General features: G+C 38.3%; 1 protein-coding gene and 1 long non-coding RNA gene across 5 annotated transcripts in view; one reads left to right on the top strand and one right to left on the bottom strand.

Annotated features, from left to right (window-relative positions):
- The window catches only part of RAD21 (RAD21 cohesin complex component), a 28901-nt gene extending 26752 nt beyond the window's left edge, over positions 1 to 2149 (bottom strand). Inside the window, exon 1 of one of the 4 annotated variants that reach the window (XM_050801495.1) lies at positions 1984 to 2149. The gene's annotated coding sequence lies outside the window, so the exon portion shown is untranslated. The other 3 variants (XM_050801497.1, XM_050801498.1, XM_050801496.1) reach the window with 3 other exon arrangements.
- On the top strand, positions 2148 to 4820 carry LOC126961306 (uncharacterized). Its single transcript, XR_007728251.1, has 2 exons — positions 2148 to 2347; positions 2774 to 4820. It is a non-coding gene; the product is annotated as an uncharacterized LOC126961306 (long non-coding RNA).
- The last annotated feature ends 17925 nt before the right edge of the window (positions 4821 to 22745 follow it).

The following is a 22745-nucleotide window of genomic DNA, read 5'->3' as shown; positions in this document are numbered from 1 at the left end:
TAAAAACTATTTCAGAAGACATAATCCTGCTATTGTCATTAACTAGCAGGTTAAGCTGCCTAACCTTTATGCAGTTCAGTTTCCCCACTATAAAAACCTGAAAGGTTGAAATCTGGTGATTTACCTAACCTTTGACAACATCAATACCTAACTCAGATCAGAATGGAGCTACCTCTGCAGGGGAATGGTGGGAAGGATCTCAGAAGGTATTTCTAACCCTGCACACTAGAACTCCATTTTGGTTCTAACATCCTTTGACTAAAGGTTTTACAATCAGACAGCCGTAGGTTCAAATTCAGCTCCCTCCTTTCTTAGTTGTTCTGTAACGGTGAATAAGATATTTCTCAACTACAAAGCGGGATAATACTCACCAAAAAAGATTATGAAAATTAAATACAAGGGCACACCTAACATAGTGCCACTGCTGATGCAGAGTAACTCTGAAGACAATCTTGCAGCAAAACATTAACCAGCTAGTATGCCTAACAACTCTGGTATGACATTTAAACTAAAAGTACAGCCTTTATTCCTCAAGAATTAGAAAATTTCCATTCTGTACCAAACATAAAAGACAGTTTCTCAGAATTTGTATGTTTCACAAAATAATAATTCACCAGAAATTCTCTTTTGTAATCCCGACTTGTGTATAAAAAGCACTATGTCTATTAGTTATGCACTGCTGTCACCTCAACTATACAAACTGTTAACTTATTTGAAGATTACATACGGCGTATGTCCTCATCAACGCTTTTCCAAAAATAATTGGTTGCCTCCGACATTAACAAAGGTATTTAATGACTTCATGATTTCAGAACCTTCTCCTGCCTGTCTCCAAAATCCTACAGACTCGCACAGCCCGCTGGCATTTACACCCAATTTAAGAAAATAGAAATTTTTGCCTGAAAACCAATTACTCTTCTAACCAGTATAATGACAGCAAACACTAACTTTCCCTTGCAAAAAGAAGCCGATAAACACAAGCCTTTCCCAGAAATCCTTCACACAAACGCTTTTTTCTCCACGTTGAAGACACTAACAAATCAGAATGACCACGTAAATCCCCAACGTTTCCCTCTTACAAATTTGAAGGCGGCCGCTAAGTCTGGCAGCACAACCCGACAGTGTCACCCCACACTATCAGAGCGGATCATTCGCAAAAAGCCTTTTTCAGCGACGAAAAGGGCATCAAGCATTTATCAGAAACACACACTTCCCCAGAGAGTCTCTACAACACCCGATATCCTTAATCACTTTAAAGAATGATTGGAAAAGTTGAAGGGAAAAACCAATTATGCAAATATCCTTGGAATAAGAAGCAACTTCCCTCCGTCGCTTTTTCTACGGGTCGGGGCAATATTTAGCATTCCCAACATTAAAATTATCTTTTTAAAAAAGGAGGGCAGCAGCAGTCACTGGCTGAGGGGCACCCACCGACCTCCCCCCCCCCCCCCCCGCCCCCCCACCAGGTCCGCACGTTCTTGAGCCCCGCACCCGAGTTTGGCGGAAGGTTGCTGCTCCCGGGGCTGGCACCGCGGGCGCCGGGCCCGCCACCGCCTCCTCCCAGACAGCCATTTTTACCCGCGGAGTAGGCGGCCCGGTCCCCAGAGCGGGCTTGTTCAAACCTCCTCCCCTCCCTCCGCAGCCCAGGGTTTCCCCGGCCTCCGGGGAGACGTGAGATGGACCCGCAGAGTAACAGCCTTTGTAGATCTCAGAATGGATCAGAACCATTTGTTACCGAACAAGCGATGATGCGGGCCCAAGCTGCATGGGTCCGGGCCGAGGGCGGGCCCGGGGCGAAGGGGGCTGGGCGGGTGTCGCCGCCGCTTGGGCGCCGGGAGGGTGGCAGCAAGCGGGGGCGCGGCGAGGGCCGCCTTCTCCCTCGCCCTCCCGCCCCCAGGAGTCCGGCTCCCCGACGGCAGCGCGGCGGGGAAAGGGTGGGGGGAGGGAGCTGGAGGAAAAGAAGGGGTCGGCCGAGTCTCTTACCTTGCTCTCCGCTGGGAGTTGGGCTGGCTGGGTGGCCCGGGGAGGGGAAAAGGGTCGGGGGAGGGGGCGGGGAAAGGGGGGAGCCCTAGCGAGGTGTAGCTTCGGAGCAGCTCCCGCCGCCGCCACAGCCGGCGCCTCCTTTCCGATTCACTCAAACAAACAAGATGGCTGCCGTTACGCCGCGGCTCTTCCTGCCGCCCAAATCCTCGGTTCAAATCGGCAGGATGTTTACGGTCAAAATGGTACCTGTGCGCCTGCGCAGCCAGCCTAAGCCCCAGAAGGAGCGGCGCAGGCGCAATGACTATTTCCTTTTCTTTGGAACCCGCCCTCTGTTTGTGGAGTCCGCAACTGAGCAAGCGCAAAGGTGATTATCTTGCGACAGGGTCTTTGAGAGTTGCGGTGTTAGCCAATAGCGCGGGATAGCGCACGCGGAGTGCTTTCCAGTGCGGCGAATATTTGCGTTTAGCTTTATTCTTGTGCTTGTTTTAAAGAAAAAAGCTGTCGTAGTGCAATTTTGTGTGCCCCCACCAAAAAATTCATTTTATGGCTCTTTAGGGATGAGATAACATAAAAACCTCAAACTACGTAAAATATAGAGGTTCATTTGTTCAGTTGACCTATATTATAGAGGGTCTTCTGTTTGCTATACTTCGGGCTCTGGATATAGTGATTAATATAACAGAGATAATACCTGCTCTTTGGAAATTTTCAGTATAGCTTGGGAGGAATCTTAAAATTTCTTATCTTAAAAGACTTACTTGTAAGAAATTTACTTTCGTTTTTATTGTAGATATCTTTCCAGTGATGAAAGAAATTGAAGAGGACACACAAAAAATGGAAATATATTCCATGTTCATGGATTGGAAGAATCAATATTGTTACAACTCCCATACTACCCAGAGCAATCTACAGATTCAATGTAATCCCTATGAAAATATCAATGACATTCTTCACAGAAAGAGGAAAAAAATCCTGAAATTTATATGGAACCACAATAAGACCCAGAATAGCCAAAGCAATCCTAAGCAGAAGAATAAAACTGAAGGCATCACATTACCTGACTTCAAATTATACTACAAAGTTGTAGTAAACAAAACAGCATGGTACTGGCATAAAAACAGATACATAGACTAATGGAACAGAAGAGAGGACCTATAAATAAATCAATACATATACAGTCAACTAATTTCTGACAAAGCTGCCAAGAACATACATTGGGAAAAGGACAGTCTCTTCCAAAAATTGTTCTGGAAAAACCAGATAATTATATGTAGAAGAATGAAACTAGATCACTATCTTTTGCCGTATTAAAAAAATCAAAACAAAATGGCTTAAAGACTGGAATCTAAGATTTGAAACTACTAGAAGAAAACGTTAGGGAAATGCTTCAGAACCAAATATTTCTTAGTAAGACCTTAAAAGCATAGGCAAGCAAAGCAAAAATTGGCAAATGGTATCATGCCAAGTTAAGAACCTTCTGCAAAGCAAAGGAAACAACAAAGTGAAGAGACAACCCATCAAGTGGGAGAAAATACTTGCAAACTACTCATCTATCACAGGATTAATAGCCAGAATATATAAGGAACTCAAACAATATAGGAAAATAATCCAATTTAAAAATGAGCAAAAGACCTGAATGGGTAGTTCTCAAAAAAGACATACAAATGGCCAACAGGTATATGAAAAAAAATGCTTAACATCACTAATCATCAGAGAAATGCAAATCAAAACTGGGATGAAGTATAATCTCATCCTAGTTGAAATGGCTTTTATCCAAAAGATAGGCAATAATGAATGCTGATAAAGATGTGGAGAAAGAGGAACACTTGTACACTGTTGGTAGGAATGTACAGCACTGTGAAGAACAGTATGGAGATTCCTCAAAAACCTAAATATAGAGCCACTATATGAGCCAGCAATCCCACTTCTACATAAATACAAAAAAAAAAAAAAAAAAAAAAAAAAAAAAAAAAGGAAATTAGTACATCAGAGTGGTATCTGCCCTCTCACATTTATTGCAGCAAGATTCACAATTGTCAAGATATGGAATCAACGTGTCTATCAGTGGATAGATGGGTAAAGAAAATGTGGTACATATACGTAAGATAATATTTTTCAGCCACAAAAAGAAAAAAGTCCTTTCATTTGCTGCCACATGGATGGACCTGGAAGACATTAAGTGAAATAAACCAGGCACAGAAAGACATTAGTGTGAATGTTCGCACTAATATGTGGTAGCTTAAAAAAAAAAAAGAACTCATGGAGAGAGAAGGTAGAATGATGGTTACCAGAGCCTGGGAAGGGTAGTGGGGAGGGGGCAGATGAGTACAAAATCTGCCCCCTCAGATTTGGTACAAAAATACAATTAGAAGGAATAAAATCTAGTGTTTGGTAGCATAATAGGGAAACTATAGTTAATAATTTACTGTGTATTTCAAAATAACTAAAAGAGTGGAATTGGAATGTTTCTAACACAAAGAAATGATAAATACTTGAGGTGTTGGATACCTCAATTACCATGATTTGTTACACATTGTATGCTTGTATTGAAATATCAGATGTACCTTATAATTATGTACAACTATTATAAATCCATAATAATAAAAACGTTTTTTAAAAATAAATTTTGTGTCCAGTTTCTGAATGTATTTTCATTTTAAAGTAAAACACACAAGAAAAACAAACATTTAAGTCTATATATTCTTCACTGTCAGCAACCACTACTTCTGGACTGATTTGTCACACATTGTATGCTTGTATTGAAATGTTAGATGTACCTTATAATTGTGTACAACTATTATGAATCCATAATAATAAAAACGTTTTTTAAAAAGAAATTTTGTGTCCAGTTTCTGAATGTATTTTCATTTTAAAGTAAAACACAGGAAAAGCAGACATTTAAGTCCATATACTCCTCATTGTCAGCAACCACTACTTCTGGACACTTCCAGGGTTTTAATGACACACAGAACAACTCACTTTTACCCTTCTTATGCTGCTATAGGGGGTGGATAAGAAAGTGGACAGTCTTGTGCTCCACTCACAGTGGGTCAACTGTTTTGGGGTTGGGGCAAGATTAGTCTCACTGACTGGAATCCATTAGCTAAGTGGCCATACTGGCCAGAGCTCAAAGCTTCATCAAGTGAATTCCTGTTTTAGTTAGCCAAATATGTTAGGTTCTTTTGGTGTGTTTTTTAATGGAGACTTTAAGAAGTTGGCATTAAGGCTAGTTGTTAAAATCGCAAGCTGGAGAGTGAAAGGGTACAAGCACTTTTAACATTTTAAACATGCTTTCCCTCGACCAATATAGATTAGACGCTCAAAGCACTTAAATCCTTCCTGCTGGTGTGGCTTTAAGCAAACTCAACAGTGGCAGTTGTTGCATCATCTCAAGAAAGAAAAAAATACACGCTCATTGACAATTAAACTCCTTGCAACACAAATTAGATTTCTGTCAGTGAACAATTTAATCCTTCACTTCAAAATAATTTAAGTGTATCAGCTGCTAAATGACCTCAAAACTAGTCATGTGGGAAAAGTCTCCTGTCAGGTTAAGAATCACACAACCATGTTGCATGGTGAAGATGTTGTTGTTCATATTAAAATTTCAGTTTAAATCAATCTTAGCTTCAAACTAAGCTTGATGGCCAGGTGAATATGCATTGGTACTTCCTGTCTCTCTTATATTACATTAGCTTTTAGAGTTTTTGTTCATGGAACCATATGTTTCTCCTCTGTATTTGAATAAAAACAATTCTCTTTTCCTCATTTCTAGCAGCAAGTCTGATTCTAATATTTAAATCAACAGACTTACCTTTTTCTTACGACTTTTTTTTTTCACTTTTGGGGGATGGTTATGAACATGGGCTTTGGGTTCAAATTCTTCTTTTCTACCTCCCAGCTGTTTTAACATGTACAATTAATGTCTGAGCTTTGATTTCTTTATTTATAAAATGAGGATAATACTTGTCATGATGGTTGAAATAATTCAATTGGATCACATACACAAAGTGCTTAGTATAGTGCTCGGAACTGAGTGGTTAACAAATGGCAGCTATTACTCTAGTTTTATCTGCTTTCTGAGTGATAAGATATCCAGCAAGCTATGGGAAATATTTATCAGATATTCAATTTATAAGAACATCAGTAAACACCAGGATACTCTAAATGCCCCATTCTAACTATATCCTGTTTCATGTCTATATTTGAAAATTATTCTCTCTCTCTCTGTCTTCTCTCTCTCCTCTCTCTCCATCTCTCTCTTACATGCTGTTCTCCTACCCCAAGTTACCTCCCAAAGTACTACATTTCTTTTCTCTTGAACTATTTATTCATACTCAGAGCTCTCAACTCTGAGCCCACCTTCCCATTTGTAGATTTTGATATAGTTTCTTCACATACAATCCTAATCCCCTAAACTGCCGGATTTGATTCTTTTGAACAAGGTGTATGTTTTATTCTGGCTTGGAGTCTCCACTTATCAACATACTCATCAATCTCCTTGTATTAAAATGTCAAGTTAAATTTCGTATTGCAGGAGTTAGCTGCAGTATCTCTTCTCCCTGGAATGTGCATTTGTCAAAATTAGTAATTGTGAATTTGTTTGACTAAAACCACGAGAGGACAGATTTCAATTACAGATTTTGTCTTTCTTCAGTTGTAAATGGTATGCTTTCCTTTTCTGATTACTCAGTTGATGACTTGTATGATTTGGGGAAATCACTGTCTGAGAAACTGGGTGTTGTCACTGTCTTGAGTATATCTATAAAAACAGCTGTGTTCTGTCTATATCATGTTATTTTATGACACCCCCACCCACACACACACAACTGAGAGTTTTTTGTGAGATAAAAACTGTTATACCAAAAAAAAAAAAAAAAAAAAGAAGAAGAAAAAATACTGTTATAGAAAAAGACGAAAGAACTTACAGTAGGCAGATTCGTTTAAGATTTACCTATACTATTGTAGACTTGTTCCTCTGAACTGGCAAACTTTTAAAACAGGATTCTCTATAACATTAAAATAATTATAGAATCCCAGCACTTTGGGAGGCCGAGGTAGGTGGATCACAAGGTCAAGAGATCGAGACCATCATGGCCAACAAGGTGAAACCCCGTCTCTACTAAAAATACAAAAATTAGCTGGGCATGGTGGCGCGTGCCTGTAGTCCCAGCTACTTGGGAGGCTGAGGCAGGAGAATTGCTTGAACCTGGGAGGTGGAGGTTACAGTGAGCAAAGGTCATGCACTCCAGCCTGGTGACAGAGTGAGACTCTGTCTCAAAAAATAAAAATATATATATATATATATTATTATAGTAAGTAGGAGGGGTTAGATGAAGAGAAGAATAAGACAAGAAAATAGATATTTCGATGTTTGGGAGTATGGGTATTAAACATGTGGTGCACTAGATTTTTAAAATTTTTTATTTAAATAAAAATCAAGGTATAAAATATTTGTTACATGAGGTTTCTAAAGGTGATCAAAGAAAAGTTCAGAAAGACTGAATAGCCTCTTTAAGATTTTGGGCCAAGCAAAGAAAAATGGACTGAAAGTGACTAAAAAATTGTAGACTCTGGCTTTTCTTCTAGTGCCAACAGTATCTTATCTATCCTTACAAGGGATTTTGATCAAAAAGGGAATGCATTTTAAGGACAAAATTCAAGGAAGAAATGTCATAATCAGACATAAGCGTTATATGAGATGTAGAGGAATTAAGGACAAAATGTCATTATTTGAAACAACAATTCTTAATTCACTAGATATTAATTAAATTAGTGGTAATAGTGTGTGCGTGTGTGAGAGAGAGAAAAGGAGAGAGAGAGAGAAACAGAGAGAAAGAAAGAGTTTTGTAAGCCTTAGAAAACATAGATTTCATTCACAGTCACATCCTCAACTTCAAGCAGAAGCTGAGGTTTGAGTTTTAACGTTTGAGTTGAGGTTTGGGGTTTGAGGCAGGACTCCAGAGAGCAGCTGCAAGCATCCCTGTTATGGCTGGGCTAGGGGTCTGCTCAGGCAGGTATGTATCAGCAATGGAAAATCACCAGGGCCCAGGAGTGGGCCCAGGGATAATAGGGGGTAGTCTCTGTGCCAAATGGAAATGTGAGTTTGTCAAGAACTGAAGTGGAGACCAGGGGAAGCCTCAGAGGCAGAAGCTGGGTCAAGGTCTGTGTTAATCACTTGGACTTTTTTCAGAAAATTTCATTATGATAATATTTCAATGCTGGGAGCATTTTTAACTCTTATCTGGGAATTTTTCTCAGTGAGTAGTTTGATGCATTTCCTCTATTTTAAAGCCCATCATATCTTCCATAATTGTGCCGCATCTTTGAGAATAATAGGTGCTAGCTGGATACGGTAGTGTGCACCTGTAGTCCCAGCTACTCGGGAGGATGGCTTGAGCCCAGGAGTTCAAATCCAGCCTGGGCAATGTAGCAGACCTCAACTCCAAAAACAGAAAAAAAAAAAAGAAATAAAAAATAATGGGTGCTTTCTAAAAGCAGAAGGTTAGTGTTTATTCTGAAATACTTTCGCCATTCCAGAATGCAGACATTTTTGTTTTAATACAATGTACGTTGTTCCTTTCGTTCTGCAAAATTGATTGGAAAAATTACTGGGAAAACTAAGGAAAAATAGGATTGAGATAGATTTCTTAAAACCAATGCAACTAACAAAAGTGCCAAAATCCTAATAAGAATTATTAAAGACATGTTAAATTGCCACCAATCAAGGAAATAATATAGCAAATATAGTACTTTTACTACAAAGAAGGTGAAAGTGCTTGGTGGAAGGGGTATAAGAAGAGGAAGAAGTTGCTGAGTCATGAGAAAAGAGAGTCAATGCAGAGATTAAGTGCTTGCTGCAGTAAGCAGTTCAAAGACACAACATGGAGATAAAGTGAGCCAAAAGCTAACTTGAAGTGAATGGGCACCATGTGCCGTGCTTTGTTCTCTGTGGCTAGATGCTCAGCTGTGTTAATTTGTTTTACATGGACTTGATGGGATCAAAAAATTAATGTGCTGGGAAAAAAGTCACAGCTGAGTCAAGGTGACTTCCATACTGCTTGGAAATCATTCCCCTATTTGCTAATGACATATGAGGAATTAGTGTTACTATAGAAACTCACACTGCAACTTAGTCCCTAAGACTAAATTTGGGGTTTTATTATCGGTGAGATCTGATATATTTATAGTAGGGTGGTAGAGAGTGGTATTTCTCCAATTATAATGGGCTTACTACTTACCTTGGGGTCTTGGTTAAATCAGGTTCAAATTTAGTAGTTTGGGGTTGGGGTGGGGAGTCTGCTTTTTTAACAGCTTCCAAGTAATTCCAAGGCTGCCGCTACATGGATCACACTGAGGATTTTTCTTTGATTTAATTTTAAATCATTTTAAATTTATTTTTATTTTCTTTTCTTTTATATTACTTTATTTTTATTTTAGATTGTTCTCCAACCCTGTTATATGAAGAGAATTTTTGAAAAATACACTTTGGAATCAAGTAGAACTGGGTTTACATCATGGCTTTTCTATCTAGCAGCTTTGTAACCTTCAGTAAGTTGCCCAACCTCTCTAAGGTTGAGTTTTCTTATTTGTAAAATCAGGTTAATTGTATCTACCACCTCAGTGCTGTGTTGTTTATGACATGCGATAATGTGTATAAAGCATCTAGCATAGTGTTTAGCTTGTTATGTGATTTCAGTAAACAATGGTTAAAGAGTGTTGCTCTTTTACCCAGGCTGGAGTGCAGTAGAAATCACAGCTTACTCTAGCCTCGACCTCTTGTCTCCAGTGATCCTCTTGCCTCAGCCTCCCAAGTAGCTGGGACTACAGGCATTCACTAACATGCCTGGCTAATTTTTCGTAGAGACAAGGTCTCACCATGTTGCCCAGGCTGGTCTCAAACTCCTGAGCTCAAGCAGCCCTCCTACCTCTGCCTCCCAAAGTGCTGGGATTATAGATGTGAGCTACCACGCCCAGCTCTAATCACATACTTATTTTCCTCAACATATTTACTACTTTTTTTTCCTCCTGAAATGTACTTATTCTCTCTTTCCTTAATCTATCTTTATTCTATATGGAGTTCTATGGCAAAAGCTGAGAATTGTTTCCCAACATCTTTGCCTTTTTTTTTTTTTTAGTTTGGCACATGGCACCCAGCTAAATGATTACATTTTCCACTGTCTCTTGCATCTAGGAGTGGCCAAGAGAATATGTTTTACTCAAATTTTATGTGGGCATTACTACAAGACATCTGCAAAATGGAGCAACCTTTCTTCTCATTCTTTATTTTGCTGCTTGGAATATAGATGAAATGGCTGGTGCTCCAGCAGCCATTTTGGGCAATGAAGACAAAGGATAAACTAAGGATAGTAAATCAGAGCTATGGACAAATCGGAGCATATAACAACTTTGTAGAGTTGTCTCATAAACCAGCAACGACTACCTCCAGACTTATTTTATGTAAATGAGAAATAAAGTCCTGTCTTGGTTTTTTCCTGTTATATGTAGCTTACTCTAATCCTCAGTGATACAAGCACTTACCTGGTTCAAAGAAAGATGAAATACAGGGGGCACAAAAGTTAATGTCTGATCTCTCCTTGCAAGTTCAACCTTCTATGTCATATCAGTTGTCTTTCATAGAGTACCATTTTATAACTTCACTGAGAGAATTTTCCCTCCTATAAACTTCACTTCCAAATACTCTTTCTCCCTTATTATTCTTTTTTTTTTAAATCATTCTGGTAAGTCTCCCCCAAAATGTGTTATTCCAAGTCTAATCATACATTCCATTCCTCTTTAAAAACATAAACTATGGGGAAGAAAATCAAGACCTGTAAATCAATACTATATGGCCAGTTTATCTAATGTCTTTTATTTTCAGAGTCAGTACCTTCACAATTGAAAAACTGAATTTACATGTTTAATCTCAAAACTTGCAGTTCCCTAACATCTGGAGACTTTTGGCTCCCTGACAATATGAGTTTCCTCTGCAGGCAGCATTTCATTTTATCTGAAATGGCTAGTCTTTGATGAATTTAATGAATCCTGGAAAACTCTCTATTATCTCTCTCTCCAAGATGTTGCCTTTAAAACTGAAAAGCATCTCTTTTTGGCCATGTCAAGTCCGCATACAGCACTTGCTGAGCATCTCAATAAAATGATCAGGATACTGGGTGGGTGGATAGAATTTTCTAGCTAGCACCTTTCCTCTTTGGCACACTATTGAGTATAGGTAACTATAGCCTTTTTCTCTGGGTGTTCCAGAATCAGTCACTGTTCATTGGCTCAGTCGCATCTGATATAAAACTTTTCCCTTATGAACTATGTACTTCTTATCTGAAATTAACTGGATTCAATTTATGTCAGTGTTAGTTCAACCCACTGATAGAATTTTAAGTTGAATAATTTAGGTTTTCACACTGGACAAACTCTTTGTCAACTAGATAGTGGAAGGCTGGGTTAAAAGGGATAATGTTTACCAAGTATTGTTTATTTTTTATGTGAAAATGGTATTGTGATTATGTTTTTAAAGAGTGGCCTTGTGCTTAAAAGATACATACTAACACAGCTACAGGTAAAATGATACGTTATCTGGGATTTACTTCAAAATAATCCCCAGTAAGTAGGAAAAGGAGTGGATGGAGTTATAAACAAAGCAAGATTGGCTGTGGGTTGACAGTTGTTGAACTTGGGTGATACATATGTGGAGGGTCATTTTAATCCTCTTTCTACCTTTGTGTATATCTCTCTTTACCTTTGTATATCAATAATAAAAGGATTTAGAAAAGTAAAACATTAGAGATATGAATACTAATTTTAATAATTTTATAATGGGAATCTTCAATAGGCAGATTTCTAAAGATTCATAGAATATTTTCAATCAGCATTTGGAGTTTATTGGAGCATATTTATATGCAATCATCTAATTCTATGAATCATTCATCTGATATATTCACCAACAATGTATCAATAGGAATTGAATTTCTCATTCACACAACTGGCTATTAGCACACATGAGTGAGCTTTATCCACTATCTCACTAGAGGAAGACAAATCGGGGTGAAATCTAATTGCTTTTCTAAGCAATGTGCCAGTTAGTTTCTATGGTCATCTATATTTTATATTGCTTTCCTAGTACCATAATTCATTTCTTTAGCATAGTGAGGCCATGAGTGTCAGTGGAAAAAGTGGGTCATGATGTCATCTGTTATATCATCTGTTACGGCTCTAAAGATTCAATATCAGTCTTCATCTATTCATCCTGAGGTGAACTCTTGCACTCTCTATGCCTGTCTGGTAGCCACACATCATTTATTCATTCATTCAACAGCATCTACTTAATAATTATAAAATGCAACTATCTTCAATATTTTAAAACCTTTCCCTTTGCTCCATATCCACTGCACCATTTATCAACTCCCATTTACAGCAAAAGTTCTGAAAGAAATGTCCATATTTTCCCTCTCCAATCCCTTCCCTCTCATAATCTATCTTTTTATTATAGTACAATACACATAGTATAAAGATCACCATTTTAACTGTTTTAATTGTACAATTCAGGGGCACTTAATACATTTACAACTTTGTGTTACAGTCACCAGCATCTAGTTCCAGCACATGTTCACTACCCCAAAAGGGAACTCTCTACTCATTAAGCAGTCCCTTCCCATTTCCTCCTCCCTGTAGCCCCTGGTGACTACTTTTCTATGGATTGACCTATTGAGTATATTTCATATAAATCGAATCATACAATATGTGGTCTTCTGTGTCTGAATTCTTCCACTTGGTAATATGGTTTGGATCAGTGTCCCTGCCCAAATCTCATGTCGAATTGTAATCCCCAGTGTTGGAGGAGGGGCCTGCTGGGAGTGATTGGATTGTGAGGGTGCATTTCCCCCTTGCTGTTCTCACGGTAGTGAGTGAGTTTTCATGAGATCTGGTTGTTTAAAAATGTGTAGCACCTTCTCCTTTGCTCTCTTCCTCCTGCTCCAGCCATGTAAGATGTGCCTGCTTCCCCATTACCTTCTGCCATGACTGAAAGTTTCCCAAGGCCTCCCCAGAAGCCAGGTAGATGCTGCCATGCTTCCTGTACAGCCTGCAGAACCAGGAGCTAATCCTCTTTTCTTTATTAATTACCCAGTTTCAGGGTATTTCTTTATAGTAATGCAAGAATGGACTAATACACTTAGTGTAATGTTTTTCAGATTCATCCACATTGCAGCATGTGCAGCATGCTGCTCTAAAATATGTAACATTTTAGTTTCATCCACACTGAAGCATTGTTTTTTATGGCTGAATAATATTCCACTAAATGGGTCTATCACATTTTGTTTATGCAGTCATTAATTCATGGATATTTGTGTTGTTTCTACTTTTTGTCACTATGAATAGTGTTGCTAGGAACATTTGTGTACAAAAATTTTTGTTTGACTATCTGTTTTAGTTCTTTTTGGTATATATCTGGAAGCAAAATTGCTGTATCATACGCCAATTCTGTGTTTAACTTATTGCAGAACAGCCAAACTCTTTTCCATGGCGCTGCACCATTTTACATTCCTATTAATAATGTATCAGGGCTCCAGTTTTTCACATCATCACCAGCTCTTATTACTTTCTGTTTTTAAAAATTAAATCCATCTCAGGTCAGGTGCAGTGGCTCACGCCTATAATCCCAGCAATTTGAGAGGCTGAAGCGGGCAGATCACCTGAGGTCTGGAGTTCGAGTCCAGCCTGGCCCACATGGTGAAACCCTGTCTCTACAAAAAAATACAAAAATTAGCTGGGCATGGTGACATATGCCTGCAGTCCCAGCTATTTGGGAGGCTGAGGCAGGAGAATCACTTGAACCTGGGAGGCGGAGTTTGCAGCCAGATGAGATTGAGCCACTGCACCCCAGCCTGGATGACAAAGTGAGACTCTGTCTCAAAAAAAAAAAAATATATATATATATTATATATATATATATAGAGAGAGAGAGAGAGAGAGAGAGAGATCCATTTCAGTGGATGTAAAATGGTATCTCATTGTGGTTTTAATGTGCATTTTCCAAATGACTAAATAATGTTGAGCACCTTTTCATGTGCTTGTTGGCCATTTGTATATCTTCTATAGAAATATGTCTATGCAAATCTTTTGCCCATTTTTAATAGGGTTGTATGTCATTTTATTGTTGAGCTTTATGAGTTTTTAATATGCTTAAAATCTTAGACCCCTGTCACATTCCTTATCAGATATATTATTTGTAAATATTTTCTCCACTATTAGTCATTATTGAGAAAGAGTAGCACAAACTTAAAAAATGTAAATATTCTGATATTCAATTGTGTGGGCTGAAAGTATATAGGTTAAAAGAGCAGTTTGTCTATACGCTCACTGTTAGTAGAAGTAAAAAAATATTTCAAACTCTTGAGTTGTAAGCAACAGTAGAGTCTACTTCTGGTGTCCAAACACTCTCCCAAACATTAAAGTATTTAGATGTACAATTTAATTCTCAGACTGATCTTCAAAATCATGTCTTGGAGACACAATTAAAATACATGGTAATTGGTTTAAGGAAGTCTACCCTAATAGAAGTTCAATTTCTTTGACACTTTACTGATTCTTGGATCTTTGCAAAATAATATATGTTGATTAATTAATGTGCTAGATTATTTGGCCTTACATGCCTGACATTCCACCACATAGGTTAATTTAGTTTGGAATGTGGTAAGCTCCTGACATTTGTGACAAAAAAGAAACCTCATGCAGAATTTCTATGAACCTCCTAGAAATGTTGTGTCAGTCAGGGTACAGTCAGGAGATAGAAACTACTCAGTAACTTGAATGGAATATTTCAAATATAAAGAATTATTATAATGGACTAAGAATTAACTAATGATAGGATTAACTATGACGCAATAAGGGTAACTCTACGGAATACAATAATAGCAGATATTGGAAGTAACTACTACCTCTGTAGCTGAGGCCAAGAACCCATGGAGGGAAAAGACTTCCAAGGAGGCCAACATTGAGATCTAAACTCCCATGGAGAGGGTGTGGCCCACTTCATGACAGAGAAATTTGCTGAGGTCCCAAAGATACGGGACGACTGGAAACTGCCAGTTGGGGTTACCAGTGACCTAATTGGGAATCAGTCCTCTGGAATGCTGGTGAAACTCACTGGAAAGCCACCTTTTAAGGAGCTAACAAGACTTTACAGTGGTGCTGGCAAAACTTGCTGGAGCACGAACGCCGCTGGGTGTTCCACACACTGCTTGCTGTCAAGTGCTACGGGAGCAAAAAGGCACACAAAAATCAGAAGTCCATTCCCCCTGCAATGTCCCTCTTCTGCCCTCTGTTGACAAAGCCTAACATTGCACCCTCTGACAAAAGAGAACCCTTTGCATAGTCCAGCTCCCGTATCACAAAGCAAGACAAAGGTGAATTTGGAACTGGGATGCTATAAATTGATAAGTGGCACAGATGGAGATTTGTGATTATTTGAGGGAAGAATCCAGAAAAAAGATGGTTTATGAGGAAAATTTCAGAAGTGGTTATTTATACAACACAGGGTAGCAGTGTGATTACTTTGAAGACAAAAGCTTAATAATGGCTAAACCAGAAAACCTGGTTTAAATTAAACAATTAAAATTATTTTAATTTCGATGATTTAATGAAATTAAAAAACAGATATGTTGATGATAATCTGAATCTATGAGCCAAAAAATCTCCAAAGCAGAAAATTCTCTTAAAGCAGATCCCAAAGACAAGGTCAAAGGTAGGTCCTATACTATCAAGTGAGAATTGATACCACATGTTCTAGGTGAAGTGTTCTATGAAATAACTAATTGCAGATATAAGCAAGCAAGTTATTTTATTTGTTTGTTTTGTTTTGGGCTGCTGTGGTGAAGGAGCCATCAAATCAGAGTGGATATATTTTCAAAGATCTTGAAAAAATAAAATTTCCTCCTTTTAGAAGTACATCAATAGAAGTACACAAGTTAGGTGCTGCATTCACTGCTATTACTAAAAAAGAGAAAAGAGAAAAAGAAATACATCAATTAGGAATGCTTTTTGCTGTATGTAATAAATGACCTGAATAACAGAGATTTCAGAAATAAAGAATAAAAACTTTTTTTTTCTTTTGAGATAGAGTCTCACTCTGTTGCCCATCCTGGAGTGCAGTGGCACGATCTTGGCTTACTGCAGCCTCCGCCTTATGGGTTCAAGTGATTCTCCTGCCTCAGCCTTCCCAGTAGCTGGAACTATAGGCGCACATCACTACACCCGGCAAATTTTTGTATTTTTAGTAGAGACAGGGTTTCGCCATATTGGCCAGGCTTATCTTGACCTGGTGACCTCAGATGATCTGCTGCCTTGGCCTCCCAAAGTGCTGGGATTATGGGTGTGAGCCACCGCGCAGACTAAAAACAGTTAATAATCTCATATAACAAATGATCCAGAGGAAGCAGTTCCTTGATTTCTTCAAAGACCCAACTCTTTTGCATCTTTCTGCTCTAGTATCCTTAGACTACTGTCTTGTTGCTTCATGGTCAGAACACGGTGCTTCTTGTTCTTCCACCATTTAGACAAGAAGAAGGAAGAAAGGAGCTAATAGGTGCATCTGCATTTATGAGTATCAAGCTGTTTGACAGATATTAATTGAACCATCATTCTTTTGTGTGTGTGTGTGTGTGTGTGTGTGGCAGTGTGTCACTAATAATTAGTCAAAACATGTACAATTTTGGCCCTTTAGCAAATCTTACAGATCCAAACATGAGACTTCTTCCTAAAAATTTCTTTTTTACCCTATACGTGCCTGACTACACAGAGGGTCATTCCCCAACCCCTGCACACTCATAGCAATTCTTCTGCTCTGAATCTTCCTGGTGCATTCTGGGAGTTGTCCTGCTTATTTATACTTACTACATAATATATTGAGGATGACATCTTATGTAACAGATTTTTTTTTTCTGGTGCTATAATTCTCTAATACAAAATCCTTAAAAATATAATATATATTGGTAACAAAGATTTTATTCTTTTTCTCTAGTCTCCCTCTCTGTTAAATCTAATAAATGATTAAATCATAGGAAACTGCAGTTCTTAAAGGGCATTCTCTTTGTTGTTAGGATCTGATTTCCATTTGAGCAGTGGAAAATTTAATGTTGCGATTGCAAAGAGAGAATCTCTCTTTTATTAGCTTTTATACAATTTCTCATTATCTAATTTATAACTTTGAAGGGACTATTCATTCCTTCTGTACTTTTTTGGACCACTTTTTAAAAACTTATGAAATAATTCTTTAAATACATAGAAAAAACACAGGGCCAGGTGCAGTGGCTCATGCCTGTAATCCCAGCACTTTGAAAGGTTGAGACTGGCAGATCACTTAAGCTCAGGAGTTCAAGACCAGCCTGGGCAATGTGGCAAAACCCCATCTCCACCCAAAATACAAAACAAACAAACAAATAGTCGGGCGTAGTGGTGCATGCCTCTGTTCCCAGCTACTCAGGAGACTGAGGTGGGAGGATTGCTTGAGCCTGGGAGGCGGAGGCTATACTGAGCTGAGATTGCACTCACAAGGAAACAGTGTGATAAAAGTACAATAAAATTAACCCACGTATTTTTCAATAACTTTGCATTGCTAACTTTCAAATATTTCTGAAAAAACATATTGGGCCTATTCATCCTCTGCTCTCTCCAACTTCATTTGTTTTATACATTGTGAAATCTCCTGTTTCCAGATTTAGTTCTTCAGAGAAGCAGCCTGTCCTTGGCTTGTCTGTTTGATGTTATGTAAATAATGGATAGAATTTTCCCTGTCCATGTTTTTTCTGAGATGGTTTTCTCAAAAACACACAAACAAACAAAAAGTTTCCATTTCAAAAGCAAACTCCACAAATACACACAAAAAAACTAAACATGGAAATAGGTTTAGTTGCCTTAGATTGTGCAAAAGACTAGAAGTAACAGCCAGATTCTCAGCCCCTGATTGTCCCAAATCACACGTCATCAACTGAATAACCAGAAAAGGAAAACAAGTCAGTTTCAGATGAAAGAAGATTTGATTCTAATATAGATTGTAAACCCACAATGACTGTTTTATAAGCAAAGAACCACTTTTGTGACTGAATTTGAGTTTTCCACTGCAATGTTTCTTGAAAATTCCTAAAATATCATACATTATACATTATGCCAAACACTCAACTATTGAGTGGCAAGATTTTATTGTTTTTGGGAGCACCCTTAACAGGCATTGGTAGGAAATGCAAAGAATTCCAGAAAGAGAGGTGGTCTGGAAGGAACGCATTTATCATTAGTTCCAAAAATCTATGTTTCTGAGGATTAGAAGAGGAATTTCTTGGACTGAGTAGGTTTTAAATATTCTGAACCATTGGCAGAGGGAGCTAGAATTGTTCTGTGATGTTGTGAAATACATATTTGATCTTCATTCCATTTCTTGGTGTACAGCTCCTAAAATCCTTGGAATCTCTTGAGTGATAAGAGTTTTTTTTGTGTATGTTACTGAGATAACAGTGGCTAAGAGCACTTAGGTAGCTTCAGGATGGGGGTCACTGGAAAGACCAAGACATGATTAGAGAGTTGGGAGTTTCAGCCTCCCCAACCCTACTCCCCAATCCCTGTAAGCAGCAGAGAAAGGCTGAAGGTTAAGTTGATCACCAATGGCTAATAATGTAATCAATCATGCCTATGTAATGAAGCCTCCATAAAAAATCAAAAGAACAGTGTTCAGAAAGGCTTCTGGATTGCTGAACATGTGGAGGTATTTGGAGGGTGACACACCCACAGAGGGCATGGAAACTTCACTTTCCCTTCCACATACATTGCCCTATGAATGTATTCTGCCTGGCTATTCATCCATATCCTTTGTAATATTTTACAGTTCATTTTGTTTGTGGGATCATATAAACTTGGGCTTGACTTATTGTTGTCATTTTATGTTCCTGATACTTGGTTTTCTTGTAGTAAAATGGGAGTATAATTGGGGCTCAGTTTTAGGTGACAGGAAACATCACGATAATCTGAAAAGAAAGAGGTTAATCACGGGGAAGAGCTGGTTTTAGCCTATGTCTCCGGGATTGACTTCCAGAATGTCAACTGAGAACCAGCTCACCAAAGACAGGGCTACCTCTGCAACCTTCAGAAAGCTGGGGAATCAGGAAGACACTATTCCAAACACTTGATTCCATTATCACACCACCTTAGCTATTAACTGGAGTAAGAAGCTGCCACCAGCATTATAGACTCAGAGCCCCATGGTGCCTACAAATCAATTCAAGCAAAATGTATGTCACCTTCCTTCCTTTTATGTACTGATTAATGCAATATATATTTACTGAATTGTAATAAAGAAGTAAAATATGTAATACATTAAAAAGAGATAAATGTAATACGTTAGAAAGGGATAAACGGAATACATTAGAAAGGGATAAATGCAATGAAGAAAAATAGTGCAGGGAATGGGAGTAGAGAATATTGAGGGCAGCTGCGTTAGTCTGTTTGTGTTGCTGTAAAAGAATACCCAAGGCTAGATAATGTATTTTAAAAAAAGAGGTTTATTTGGCTCACGGTTCTGCAGGTTGTACGAGAAGCATGATGTCAGCATTTACTTCTGGTGGGCGTTTCAGACTGCTTCCACTTGTGGCAGAAGGAGAAGTGGAGCTGGCATGTGCAGAGATTACATGATGAGAAAAAAAGTGAGAGAGAAAGAGAGAGGTGTCAGACTCTTTTTAACAACCAGCTGTTACAGGAACTAATAGAGCTAGAACTCACTCATTATCTCAAGGATGGCACCAAGCCATTCATGATGGATCCACCTCCATGACTCAAACACCTCCCACTAGGCCCCACCCTGAACATTGGGGATTATATTTCAACATGAGGTTTAGAGAGGTCAAGTATCCAAACCATAGCGGAGTCAAAGAAGACCTCCTTCAGAAGGTGATATTTATGTGAAGATCTGAAGAAAGGGAGAGGATGAGCCATGTGAGTCTTTAGTGGAGAAGTGTCTAGGAGAGGGAAGAGAAAATGCAAAGGCTCTGAGACAGGAGATTCTCTGGAAGGCAAACAAAAGCACAGAGGTCAGCATGGAAGGAATGAAGTGAGTGAGGGAATGAGCCTGCTGTCGGAAATTCACATTTATTTCAAAGTAGAAATTTCCTAAGTAATCTGTTGCTTGGTTTTCTATGTAGACAGTGTGTAAGTATTTTGAACTAAAATATTCAAAGATTTTGATGTAATTTAAATGAATATATGTTCCTTTAAATGACAGAGCTACCAATATCACTATATTTGAAGCTACTGTTATTTTAAATAATATTCCATGCTATTAATAATGCCATTATCTGGTTTGGTTTTTTTTTTTTCCTCTTTTGAAGTCAGGGTCTTGCTCTGTTGCCTAGGTTGGAGCACAGTCGCATAATCATGGCTCACTACAACCTCTACCTCCCAGGCTCAAGCAATCTTCCCACCTCAGCCTCCGAAATAACTGGGACTACAGGCACATGTTACCAAACTCAGCTAGTATTTTCTGTATTTTTTTATAGAGACAGGGTTTTGCCATGTTATCCAGGCTGGTCTTGAACTCTTGAGCTCAAGCAATCCACCTGCCTTAGCCTCTCAAAGTGCTGGGATTACAGGCATGAATCACCATGCCTGGCCATTTTTCCTTTTTTTATAAGACTTTTTTAATCATAAAAAATACATATCTATCTTTGATGTGACTTCTTTTGTGTGGAATTAATGAGTTACATGATTGAATTCTACCTTTTGAAAGATTCTTACAGTCTTCATCTTTATAATAGCACAGTTATAACAGCTGAAAAAAAATCTGAGTATAACTTGTCAGATTCATCACTGAAATGTGTCTTAAGGGTGCAGAATAATAAGTAGGCTGGCTTTGAAAAACTGCTTTTTTTCAATGGAAGGTTAAAAGTGAGAAAATAAACTCATTTCTGTAGGAGATAGAGACTTACATTTGTTTTTCTTTGACAAACTACTTCACTCTCACACATTATACACCTATTTTAAGAAGATTAGTATTTGTCTGAGACAAAGTGATCTCAGACTTTCAGTTTAAATGGTGGCATAGATGCAAGCTGGTCTTATTACCCCACCTCCTTGCCAGAAAACCAAAAACAAATATACAGCAACAACCCAGAATCAAATATGAGGATGAGACAGATCGTGAGGACACAGAGAAATGAGAGTACTTTGAGCAGATGGTGGGAGAATCAGACTTCCACATCCATGACACCCTTTCCCCCCATTCTGCGTGGCAACTAGCTCCTGGACAATCTTCTCCAACTCATGGTTTCTACAAACGAAAAAATGAGATCGAGATGGCCAACCAGTTGTTCTACATCTTGGATTTCTTGGGAGGAGACCTGTTATTGTCTTAACCCAAGGGAAGCATTGTGGCTGCCTGAAGGGAGAAACATCCCAGAGGACAGGCAGAGACAAGGGACGGAAGTGGAACTACCAACCCCAGCCCTGGAAACTCTGCTCTGCAACTTGGCAAAAGAAGTCACCAAATCAGAGTGGCTGTTCAGGAGCATTACACCATAGAAGGTATGTTTCATAGTTTCCTTGGACGTAAACTCCTAGTTAGCCTTCTTACACTTCCAGGTCCCTTTAGGACCTTGTCCATTCAAAACAGATGTCACTGTAATCATTCACCAAAGCCAAGGCAAACCTGGACTTAAGACATCACCTAGGGCCAAAAAGAAGGCTGCAACCTGGTGGTAAAGCTTTGCTAGGCAAATATAACCACTAAAAAACAAAACAAGCCTGTCAGAGGAAATTTGAAAAAATAATTAATTCTTCAATACAAAAGCATAGATGTATCCAGGAGGGAATGGAATGACATTTTCAAAGTGTTGAAAGAAAAGAAAAATCTGCCATCCAAGAATACTGTGTCCAGCCAAATTATTCTTCAACTATGAAAGAGAAATAAAGTCTTTCGCAGACAAGCAAAAGTTGAGAGAATTCACCACCAGCAGATCTGTCTTACAAGAAATGCTGAAGGGAGCTCTTCAATCTGAAATAGAAAAAAAAAGTAATGCACAAAAAGAAAACTTTTCAAGGTATAAAACCCACTGGTAGAATTAAGTACATAGACAAACCCAGAATATTCTATTTCTATAATGGTGGTGTGCAATCTACTCACATATCTAGTAATAAAAACCAAAAGACAAATCTGTCAAAAACAATAACAGCTATAGCAACTTATTAAAAGATATAGATCATAAAAATATATAAATTGAGACAACTAAAACTCAAAATATGAGGGGGATAGAGTTAAAGTGTAAATTTTTTTGTATGTGTGTTTTTTACCTTTGATTCTGGTCTTTATTGTGTGATCTAAGGTAAATTGTTGTCTGTTTAAAATAACTTGTGATATGTATGCTTTTTTTTGTAAGCCTCATGGTAACCACAGTGCAAAAATCTTTAATAGATTCACCAAAAATAAAAACCAAGAAATTAAACCATACTACCAGGGAAAATCACTTAAACATAAAAAAAAAAAAAAAAAAAAAAAAAAAAAGACTGAGAAAGGAAGAGAGTAATCTCAAAACAACCAGAAAATAGGCAACAAAATGACAGTAGTAAGTCCTTACTTATCAATAATAACATTGACTATAAATGGTCTCAATTCTCCAATTAAAAGTCATAACGTGACTGAACTGATAAAGAAACAAGACCCAACTATATGCTGCCTTCAAGAAACTCACTTCACCTATAAAGGCACACATAAGCTG

Source organism: Macaca thibetana, chromosome 8 (assembly GCF_024542745.1).
Source record: "Macaca thibetana thibetana isolate TM-01 chromosome 8, ASM2454274v1, whole genome shotgun sequence".
Lineage (NCBI taxonomy): Eukaryota > Metazoa > Chordata > Mammalia > Primates > Cercopithecidae > Macaca > Macaca thibetana.
This window is presented reverse-complemented; position numbering and strand designations above follow the sequence as displayed.